This window comes from Haematobia irritans, chromosome 1 (assembly GCF_050003625.1).
Source record: "Haematobia irritans isolate KBUSLIRL chromosome 1, ASM5000362v1, whole genome shotgun sequence".
Classification (NCBI taxonomy): Eukaryota; Metazoa; Arthropoda; class Insecta; order Diptera; family Muscidae; genus Haematobia; species Haematobia irritans.
The window spans coordinates 5,695,851-5,708,492 of NC_134397.1; positions in this window are offsets into that span (position 1 = coordinate 5,695,851).

Consider the following 12,642-nt stretch of genomic DNA (forward strand, 5'->3'; position numbering starts at 1 on the left):
CCATAACCACATTATATCCGGAGCCATTGCTATTCTAGGTCACCCAGTGGAATGACCTTTATTTTATTTAAATTTTAAATAATTGGAAAATTCAAAGAGTTAAGTATGGATCTTGGTTTCACGTGTTCACGGAATGGTTCTTCAACCTTTTCTTTTTCATTTACTGTCTATTAATTATTATCCATTCATTACTTTCATTTTTGTAGAAAATCGCTAAGCTTTTATTTGTTGTAGCTCAGGTAGGGATGTCATCTCCGGCAAAAAAAAATGATTTGGAATCCATTTAAATAGGGAAGAATTAGGTGGCAGCCCGATGTGTCCATTGTGATTTCGCATTGGTGAACTTCTCTCTTATCACTGAGTGCTGCCCAATTCCATGTTAAGCTCAATGACAAGGGATCTCCCTTTTATAGCCGAGTCCGAACGGCGTTCCACATTGCAGTGAAACCACTTAGAGAAGTTTTGAAACCCTCAGAAATGTCGCCAGCATTACTGAGGTGGGATAATCCACCGCTGAAAAACTTTTTGGTATTCGGTTGAAGCAGGAATCGAACCCACGAGGGCATGCTAACCATTGCACCACGGTGGCTCGACATTACTTTCATTTTTGTAGAAAATCGCTAAGCTTGTTCTACCTCAAGTAGGGATGCCATCTCTGGTACATGTGCCTTAAAGAGAAAATATAATGTTGTTTTCTTTTCTGAAAAATGTGCTTTGCTTTCATTTTGTCAGTAGAGAATGCGAATTTTTAAAATGTTGCCAGCAACCTAAAAACTATCAATTCAGCTGGAAGAAACGGAGCAATCGCAGCACTCTCGTTTGTCGGCAGTACTGCAAATGCCCACAATTTGCCTCTATGCGTGGCACATTTTCACAACAGAATTCAAAGCCTTTTCGCTCATTTGCCTGTTTTTTTTTCAGAAAAGAACTTAAAGAACTTTCCTGGCAAAATGGAAAAAAAGAAGAGCAAACGCCATAAACTTAAATAGGGGAAAAATAAATAAAAGGTTACCGCATTCTGTTAGGGGTGCCATTCGGTATATCCCGTAATTCCGGGATTTTCGGGAAAGGGTTTTTTATTTAGAATCCCGGTATTTTTCGTGATCCCGAATATATACTCCCAGTTGGTTAAATGGCTTTCTAGGATTTTTATACCCTCCGCCATAGGATAGGGAGTATATTTACTTTGTCATTCCGTTTGTAACACATCGAAATATTGCTCTAAGATCCCACAAAGTATGTATATTCTGGGTCGTGGTGAAATTCTAAGTCGATCTAAGCATGTCCGTCTGTCCGTCCGTCCGCCTGTTGAAATCACGCTAATTTCCGAACGAAACAAGCAATCGACTTTAAAATTGGCACAAGTAGTTGTTATTGATGTAGGTCGGATGGTATTGCAAATGGACCATATCGGTCCACTTTTACGTATAGCCCCCATATAAAGGGACCCTCAGATTAGGCTTGCGGAGCCTCTAACAGAAGCAAATGTTATCCAATCCGGTTGTAATTTGGAACATGGTGTTGTTAATAATCTTTAACAATCGTGCCAGAATTGGTCCATATTGGTCCATAATTATATATAGCCCCCATATAAACCGTTCTCCAGATTTGACTTCGGAGCCTCTTGGAGGAGCAAAATTCATCCGATCCGGCTCATAATCATGGTTGCCACTCGATCAAAAATTATCTACCAAAATTTTATTTCTATAGAAAATTTTGTTGAAATTTTATTTCTATACAAAATTTTGTCAAAATTTTATTTCTATAGAAAATTTTGTTAAAATTTTATTTCTATAGAAAATTTTGTCAACATTTTATTTCTATAGAAAATTTTGCTAAAAATTTTATTTCTATAGAAAATTTTGTTGAAATTTTATTTCTATACAAAATTTGGTCAAAATTTTATTTCTATAGAAAATTTTGTTAAAATTTTATTTCTATAGAAAATTTTGTTAAAATTTTATTTCTATAGAAAATTTTGTTAAAATTTTATTTCTATAGAAAATTTTGTAAAAATTTTATTTCTTTGGAAAATTTTGCCAATTTTTCAATTTTTTTTCTATAGAAACTTTTGTCAAACAGAATTATATACGTATTTGATCGATCTTTTTTGATTTAATATATACCATGTATGGACTTATATACAATTTAGAAGACGGTGTTAGGAAGTTTTACGATACCTTGCCATCGGCAAGCGTTACCGCAACTTAAGTAATTCGATTGTGGTGGGCAGTGTTTAGAAGAAGTTTCTACGCAATCCATGATGGAGGGTACATAAGCTTCGGCCTGGTCGAATATACTTGTTTATAACTCTCTTTTTTCATATTTTTAATGAGTAATTTTTTTGTCTCAAATACTCGTATGTTAAAAACAGATTCCGAAGTAATACAATGGTATAAATTATTAAAATTTTGCCCAAAACAATGCTAAATCATGTCTAGAAAATTTGCAAATTTTTGAAAATATTTGAGGTCAAACCTTTCCAAAAAGCATTAAAAATCATAAAAAATTATAAAAATTATTTATTTGGCAAAATGTTATAAAAAATTTTAATTCACATCCAAAACACTGAATTCGAATCACACCTTAAGAAGTGATGCATATTCAGTACAACGGCTATTGAAATGGTGGACCTCCGTCCTATGACAAGTCCATGTTAAATTCATCGCTTCTGCGCCAATTTTGCGGATCCAAAAATAATATTTTCACTACTTTTTTCGCGACGCTTTTTTTTTTGCTGGGAAAACAAATTTTCCAATTTTTTTTAGATAATTAGTTTTTTATTTCACACATAAACACTCCAAAAATCGGACACCTCTCAAAAGTGAATTATACTTGTGAGACGTTTTCTATATTAACACATTAAAATAATGCTCTCAAAAATGGACATGTCCCAAATATGGGCAAACTTTAGTCGCCCGAGGGTGTCCACTTCTAAGAGGTTTCACGGTAATGTCTAATGGCGATTTCGATTGAAATTAAAATTACAGCCTTTACGAAATTCTTTACAGGAAATAAGAAACTGTGCTCTAAATATCTTTTTAGTTTAGGATTCCTGACGGCATTAGAAATTAGCAACCTTTATATGTCATCCCTAAGATTCAGTCTCATTTATTTCTCAGACATTTATAAGTACTAACATGGGTTCACTTTGAATTTAATCCTTAATTATTTCTCCTTATGTCCACGAGAAAATGTCCACGTTCTCTATTCAATCTCACTCTCTTCTATTCGTTTCTCTTTAAGGCACATTTTCAGTATTAATAAAATTCAAAGCATGGTCATTTTTTGGGGCTCAGTGCCTGGTCATAAAAGGGTCACTGAGCAAACGAATTAATTGCATTAGCATTTTAATTTTAATCAAAAGAAGCATAAAACTTTACCTCAGCCCAAGAAAAAAAAAGAAAACCAACGACTACAACTAAATTCTGTAGCCAAGTGGCATAACATTGGGCAAAAACATGAAGTGGGTCGTGGGAGTCATCAAAGAGTTCAAGCTTAGAGGGGAACTAAAGTACAGTGAATAAATCTCAATGAGCTAAAACTGTTTGTTGTCAAAGTTGCTCATGGGGTTTTATGGTGTTGCTGTATTGTTATGCTAGAGTTGCCATATTTATGATATGTAATCCTATTTTGTTTTTTTGTTGATTGGCAACTTATCGTTTTACTTTTTCTATAGCTCTGCCTCTTAGCCATTTTGATGCTCCAGAAATCCATTAACCCTGCCAAAAACAAAGTGTTTTTTCGACAGCAATCTCTGTTAATTTGTTTCCTTTAGGATGATGAATATTTTGGAGTACAGGAAGATGACCGCCTAAAAAAAACAATATCGCATTAGCCCCGCGCTTTGCCCATGCTTTGAATAAACAATTGGATTTACCCACAACACTCACCGATATCATCCATGATGACCATGTGTAAGTGTGGCCAGTGTGTGATGATATGTGATTGTGTGATCTAATTTTGGTTATATCCCTCGCTGCATTAAGGTGTGTACTATGTTCTGTTTTCGAGTTGAAAACCACTTTATTTTCGCGATTACTTTTCCTTAAATAATAAAAATTGTAAATGATAACAAACATATTCCCATAATATCTTGCCGAAATTTAGAGGAACAAGAAACTGTGCATCAATTGAATTAATTTATCTGCTTTATATTGAACTGTATTAATAAAGTAACCGCGAAAATTTCAACTCGAAAAGCGAACATAGTACTTACCTTTAAGGTTATAAACTTGGTTGCGGTACTTGCTCGCTCGTTCGTTCGTGGTGGTGGGGTGGTGATTCTAGTGTCATTGCTGTTTTGAGGATTTGTTGGCTAACGATGAACTACTATCGCATGTATGACACCATTGCAGGTGTAAACTTGTTAAGCGAGATTTTGTTACAAATATTCATGATGCAGTAGCATGATCTATTCAGCATCATGCAATGACCGGTTTGTATTCCAAACACAGAAAGGTAACTGATGGATGCCATTTACAATGGCAGCTCATGGATTAGTCAGGATGGTCATGCTATGTCCTTGTTTTTTGGTCAACTGATACACATAAAGAATTTTTTGTTTTTTTTTTCGAGATTTATTGGACAAGAGAGAGTATATCTTGGTAGAATATTGTTTTCAATAGACGGTTTTACATAAAAGTAAATTTTATTGACATTTATTATAGTCTCTTTGCATTATGTCAATAGATGTCGCTGGAGTCGTCTATCTTCAGTGACACCAACCACATTGGGTCAAACCTTACGGTGTTTGAAATGAGACATTTTAAGCTTACTTTAACCAAAACAAATATTAAATCGGAATTATTAAAAAAAAATCAGGAAATTACCATTAGTTTTTTTTTTGACTTTACCGTAAATTTGAGAAAATTGCATTTTTTGGATCAAATTGCAAAGGAGTCATCTAGTTTGAGGAACTCCTACCTGTTGCAACAAACTTCATGTTGCTATCATTTCTAAACCGTTCGTTTGACAACAGACAGATTTATTCCAGTGACAATTTACTTTATTGTTTAAAAGTAGAGTGATTAAAACCGGTGGAAATTTCGTGAAAATTCCATTTGCGGTGGAGCGGTTAGGTTAGGTGGCAGTCCGATGTATCAGGCTCACTTAGACTATTCAGTCCATTGTGATACCACATTGGTGAACTTCTCTTTTATCACTGAGCGCTGCCCGATTCCATGTTAAGCTCAATGACAAGGACCTCCTTTTTATAGCCAGGTCCGAACGGCGTTCCACATTGCAGTGAAACCACTTAGAGAAGAAAACCTCAGAAATGTCACCAGCATTACTAAGCTGGGATAATTCGAACCCACGACCTTGTATATGCAAGGCGGGCATGCTAACCATTACACCATGGTGCGGGGGAACGGTTTTCCCAAGGCCTCAACAACTGGTTTTCGGTTTTTATATTTTCATTGTAAAATTGTCAATTTAATGCCAAATTTAGGCAAATGTATCTGTGTATTTATACCCTGCGCCACACTGTGGAACAGGGTATTATAAGTTAGTGCATATGTTTGTAACACCCAGAAGGAGACGAGATAGACACATGGTGTCTTTGGCAATAATGCTCAGGGTGGGTCTCTGAGTCGATATAACCATGTCCGTCTGTCAGTCTGTCCGTCCGTCCGTCTGTCTGTGAACACATTTTAGTGATCAAAGTCTAGGTCGCAATTTAAGTCCAATCGCCTTCAAATTTGGCACATTTTCCTAATTTGGGTCAGAATAGAAGCCTATTGATTTTGGAAGAAATCGGTTCAGATTTAGATATAGCTCCCATATATATCTTTCGCCCGATATGCACTAATATGGACCCAGCAGCCAGAGTTTTATACCAATTTGCTTGAAATTTTGTACAAACATAACACTTAGTCGTATAGTCAAGTGTGCAAAATTTGATTGAAATCGGTTCAGATTTAGATATAGCTCCCATATATATCTTTCGCCCGATATGGACTAATATCAGCGTTGCCAATTTAGTTTTTTTCCCGCTAGATTTGGCTTTTTTTGAAGACGTTTAGCGGGAAAAAAATGCATTTAGCTTTTAGCTTTTTTCTGGCTTTTTTTCATGACCCTTTTAGCTATTTTTGGCTTTTTTTATTTTCGACATGTTTCTATTGAAATATCCATATCGGCGTTTTTATCTAAGCCTTGCTGCAAGTATAAGGGTTTCCACATATTTCAAAGCACAGTTGAAACATTAATAATGAGTCCAGCCATTATGCGGGCTTTTTGTAGCAAATACACCTTGTTGTAAAGTTTTTTCATTATATACATAAAAGTTATCGTAAACTTTAAATGTACTATTACCATACAAATTTGTTAGATAAACTGTCAGTAAATTATTGGGAATATTATCATTTGACTCGTTTATCCTTTTTATGTTATTATAATATTCTAAAGTTATTACGATATTACTAAATTAAAATAGTAGATGTGAATAGCTTTGTGCACTGAAAAATATTGTCGTCTCCTTAAAATACGAACGCGAATTTTGGTTATAATAGCATTTGTGAATTTCTTTTATGTTTTCCTTGTCCAAAAGACGATAAAGTCGTTTTTTCCTTATAATTAAGCGATTCAACTTAAAAATGGGTATGTTTTCATGAAAGAAGGAAGAATTAATGAAATAGTCTTTAAATGTGAGGAGTTTTTGCATCTTAACCACAAACCAAAATAGCGTTCAAAAATAGAAGATGTTTTTCAACACTTTATTTTAAAAACGTATATATACAATAAATTCTACTTGAAGTCGAGTCTGAATTTGGAAATTTAAGTTGGCGTTAGCACGTTTTTAAAGCACTTTGATAGGCACTTTGATAGTATTTTCTACAATTTAAATAAAAGTAGTGTATTTTGAATTTTTCACAATTTCAAATCCAAACTAAAATTTTATTTAAAAAAATGACAAATCATTTTTTACCAAATCCAAAGCATGCTTAGATCATTTATTATTTTAAAATAACAAGTAAATAAAATAGAGGTGTTGGGAAGGTAGCTCCCACAAAACGAAGGACTTCCAGTAAAAAAATTGTGATAGTAATCAAAATGTATCGAATACGCAAACAGAGCTAATATGCCTTAGATATAGTTACAGTCTCACAGAAGTGGAACTAAAATGAAAATAATATGCATTGTAAGTGAAATAAAGCCTTTAAGTTTGTTAAATTTCAATCAAAAATGTGACTTTTGATACAAAAAAATTTAGCTTTTTTTCTAGCCATTTTTTAGCATTTTTTAGCTTTTTTTAGCTATTTTTTGGGCAAATCTAGCGGCTTTTGGTGAAACAATTCTGGCAACGCTGACTAATATGGTCCTAAAAGCCAGAGTTTTGGCCCAATTTGGTTGACATTTTGCATTGTAGCTATGCGTGCCAAATTTGGTTGAAATCGATTCAGATTTAGATATAGCTCCCATATATATCTTTCGCCCGATATGCACTTATATGGACCCAGAAGCCAGAGTTTTATCCCGATTAGCTTGAAATTTTGCAGAAGGAGTATAATTGGTAGTATAGTCATGTGTGTCAAATTTGATTGAAATCGGTTCAGATTTAGATATAGCTCCCATATATATCTTTCGCCCGATATGCACTTATAAGGACCCAGAAGCCAGAGTTTTATCCCGATTAGCTTGAAATTTTGCACTAGGAGTACAATTAGTAATATAGTCATGTGTGCCAAATTTGATTGAAATCGGTTCAGATTTAGATATAGCTCCCATATATATGTTTTTCTGATTTCGACAAAAATGGTCAAAATACCAACATTTTCCTGGTAAAATCGCCACTGCTTAGTCGAAAAGTTGTAAAAATGACTCCAATTTTCCTAAACTTTTAATATATATATATCGAGCGATAAATCATAAATAAACTTTAAAATTGCTTCAGATTTAAATGATTCCCATATTTGTTTACTAAAATTGTGTTCCACACTAGTGCATTAGCCATCTTAAATTTTGAGTCTATAGATTTTGTAGAAGTCTATCAAATTCTGCCCATATCGAGTGATATTTAAATGTATGTATTTGGGACAAACCTTTATATATAGCACCCAACACATTTGACGGATGTGATATGGTATCGAAAATTTAGATCTATAAAGTGGTGCAGGGTATAATATAGTCGGCCCCGCCCGACTTTAGATTTTCCTTACTTGTTTTTTTTTTTTAATTAAATGAAAACTCTTCCAAATGGTCCAACGTACATTTGAATTAACAAAAAAATGTGTCCAACTTTTAATAAATTTTTGAATTATTGTTTTCGTTGATTTCTTGTGAAAACAAAATTTGAGTTTCCTTTTAAAACTAAGGACTTTTATGAAAACCGGTTGAACCTGTTATGCTGGCTATTTGTTTCAAAAAACACCATCCAGCGGGTTTGGAAAAAGTCAGGCTTTTTAAAAACGAGAAAAACTGACATTCAAAAACCCGATTTTTTAACACTCTATTTACAAGCTTTCAAACGCATTTTGATGTATTATATGCAAAAGTTATATGTAGGAGAATCCGAGCGTGATAGTTTGATTGCTTTATGTCCGGGAACTACAAGAGATTATCGTTGGGGTCTTGCAGCATTAAAATGTGAATAAATATTTTGTTTCTGTCAATGTGAAGTCAGAAAAGCGAAAATCAGATTTGATCGACATACATCCACCGCAGAGGTAGAAAACTTGACCGTGAGCTCAACATATCCCAAGAACGGGGTCAACCTATTTTATAAAATGCCCTTGGGCTAAAGCCATTTTCCAAGAAGTGCAAGAACTTCCTGATATAGAAAAAAGTTAGACTGGAGACATTTAGTTGCTTCGCTTGCACGAAAGTGGCCAGTTACAAAATGTATATTTCTTTTATGAGAAATCATTCCAAATTTAAAAGTTTGTGAACAAACAAAATGATCGGGGTTACTTGCCAAAAAGGTCAGCGGAAAATGCACATCTTCTATTGGTCCCCGAAACTCAAGAGCCACCGATGGTCGCTCAATTGTCATATTCATCTGCAGTGATTGACCCACGAATATTATCGGAAAATTTTACTATAGACAGTATTGAAGCTTTGGGCAGACAAACATTTCGGGCGCAGACAATGGTCATACCAGCAGGACTCAGAGTGATTTAAAAAGTACGTTCATTGATTCATCCATCACCATCTATCCGGATCTCAATCGGTTAGACTTCTTTGTCAAGGAGGCACATTGCCGGGAGTAGGCCAAAATGCCGCAGAGCCATTTCATGTAACTTGGACGACTTGAAGGTCACAAATCGTGCCAGAGGTACTCACTTCAAACAAATCTAAACTGATTCTAAAATTTGCTTATTTATTTCCAACATTTTTGCTTTTGAGCAATGAAATTAAAAAAAATAATTTAGCGCTTTACCTTTTTTTTGCATAAGATTACAATGAACCATCTATGTAATTCATAATCTATGATGAGTTGATCTGAATAGCTCATAAAAATGCTGTAGACAGTACTAAAAGAATACAGCATTAATGGCATGTATTGGTCGTAAACGTACCATCATCGTTTAATAGCTCGTTTGGTATAGCTAATGAGGCATATCGTTATATTGCACAAGGTAGAGAGGTAATGGTAGAGAGCACACAATCGTTTGCCTCGGTCTAATATATAGCCAAACTTTCCCCAATTATAATTAAAATTTGTTTTTGTTTTCAAAACTTTGTGAAAATTTTAATATTTTTCATTTGGAAGTAGATTTTCCAATGTAATCATCAATATGTCATTGAATCCCATCAAATCTCATTTGAAAATTAAATCCTATTGGATTAAAATTTAACCAATTTAATTAACTTCAATAGACTGCAAAATAAGGCAGTCACTAATTCTTGTTGTGCAAATAATCAAGTTCATAGCGATACAAAGCAGCATAGAAGCGGCAAATTTAAATCAAATTAACCACATTGTTTAACCAAATTACCGCAAAACAAGGTTTGATGCTGTTTTCGGAACACATTAAATGCCTGGTGTCATTTCTAATAAATTGAATTTCATATGAAAAATACTTTTTTGTTTTTTTGTAATAACAAAATTAATTTATGTGAGTTTGTATGAGATGGGCGAGTGTTAAATGAAATTAAATTAACCGCAATGACAACATGTCCCAATCAACACACATAAGCAACAAAAACAAATTTATTACCTCACGATTCACTCACTAGTAGTCCGTCCCGTCAGTCTGTGAGTCCCAGCGACAAATGTTCATTTTATTTTAATATTCACCTCACACCAGCGTTTAGGAATTTTCCTTCCCTTTAGCATATTTTGCTGTGGGGGCTATGGCCATATCATAAAATTGATTATCCTATATACGATTTCAATTCAATAACCACTAAACCTCTATTGTATTGCTATTTGTTAAACCGCAAATATTTATGTATTTATGCTCTGTGATATTTATTTAAAGGCTACAAGGCAAATATATTTGCCAACTTACCCAACATCCTATTCGTCCATTTGCCGCCCATCATCATAATGCTGGCAACACAATGTGGAACCACGAATACTCTGTAAAAGAATAAATAGTTTGAGGCTATATAGAGTCGCAAAAACAATATTTAAATTAAAATTTAAAGATTATTGATTGGTTTTGAATTTGGTTTTATGACCGAAAAAGTCACAAGAACTTGAAATGGTTTTTAAGAGATAATTGTATGAGATAATCTATAAGAGAATAACATTTTTTGAGAAGATATATCAATTGAAAAGAGTAGAGAGTGTGACACTCACAGGGAGAGTATATTTATGTAGATAACCATACTCTCCTGGCTATCTCACTTAAATATCCATTAGTCTTTTCATAGTGAGAATTAACCAATACAGGGTATTTTTTTTTTATTCAATATGAAATGTGGTGAAATTTTTAATGTTTTTGTAATCTCTTGAATTCATTGTAACTGTTTGACTGCCGACGTTCTCTATAAAGAAGATGTCGTGATGAAACCATTCTTAAAACTTCTCTCCAATTATTATTTCTCATTATACCCTGAGCCACACTGTGGAACAGGGTATTATAAGTTAGTACACCCAGAAGGAGACGAAATAGACACATGGTGTCTTTGGCAAAAATACTCTGGGTGGGCTCCTGAGTCGATATAGCCATGTCCGTCTGTCCGTGAACACATTTTTGTAATCAAAGTCTAGGTCGCAGTTTTAGTCCGATCGACTTCAAATTTGGCACAAGTATGTGTTTTGGCTCAGAGTAGGACTCTATTGATTTTGGAAGAAATTGGGCCAAAACTCTGGCTTCTGGGGCCATATAAGTCCATATCGGGCGAAAAATATATGTACATGAAAGCTCTATCTAAATCTAAACCGATTTCAATCAAATTTGGCACACATGACTATACTACCAATTGTACTCCTTATGCAAAATTTCAAGCTAATCGGGATACAACTCTGACTTCTGAGTCCATATAAGTGCATATCGGACGAAAGGTATATATGGGAGATATATCTAAATCTGAATCGATTTCAACCAAATTTGGCACGCATAGCTACAATGCTAAATCTACTCCCTGTGCAAAATTTCAACCAAATTCGGCAAAAAATCTGGCTTCTGGGGCCATATAATCCATATCGGGCGAAAGATATATGGGAGCTATATCTAAATCTTAACCGATTTTAATCAAATTTTGCACACTTGACTATACGACTAAGTGTTATGTTTGTACAAAATTTCAAGCAAATCGGTATAAAATTCTGGCTGCTAGGTCCATATTAGTGCATATCGGGCGAAAGATATATATGGGAGCTATATCTAAATCTGAACCGATTTCTTCCAAAATCTATAGGGTTCTATTCTGACCCAAATTAGGAAAATGTGCCAAATTTGAACGCGATTGGACTTAAATTGCGACCTAGACTTTGATCACAAAAATGTGTTCACAGACAGACGGACGGACGGACGGACGGACAGACGGACATGGTATAAATAGGAAAGTGAACTTAGAGAACGCAAATCCCATAGAGGCTACACGGGCCGAGTTGGATGAATGGGCACGGGAGACAATGCAATGCGATGTGGACCAATGCAGCGGTCAGAAGGACGACGACGTGAGAATAGGAAGATAGTCAGAAGGGACGTGGGAATATTGCTCGGACACATGGAATTGAGAGAAAATCTGTGCCGATTGAGAGCAGTAGGCCGTGATGAAACCTTCGAGTAAACCACATCGGTGAAAAGGTGATTCGAGACCTGGTATAGCTTGAAAAAAAAAATCGGGAATTTGTTAAAGACACAGAGTTCCTGGAATAAAAGACAAGTACGATGGAAAAATTAGGATACAGCATACAACAGGCCGAATGTCTATGTCATCAGACATGAGAATGAATTATCTTTATTTTTATGGCAAAACAATTTGTTGGAAGAATTCTACCAACTGTGGAACCATGAGTTGAAGTCTACTTTATGTATTCTGTAAATTCGAATATTTGGGCAAATCTTGTCAAATTTACATTTTAGAAAAAACTCACGCAGTCGCAAGGAGAATTTGATGCAGATCTTTTTAAGTTGACCACTAATTAAAAATGTTTCTTTATTTCTGATTACAATTCTTACCCCAATATAATATTGCACTGGCAGAAAGAAAATGCTTTCCTTTTTTCAACATCTGTATTCTGTA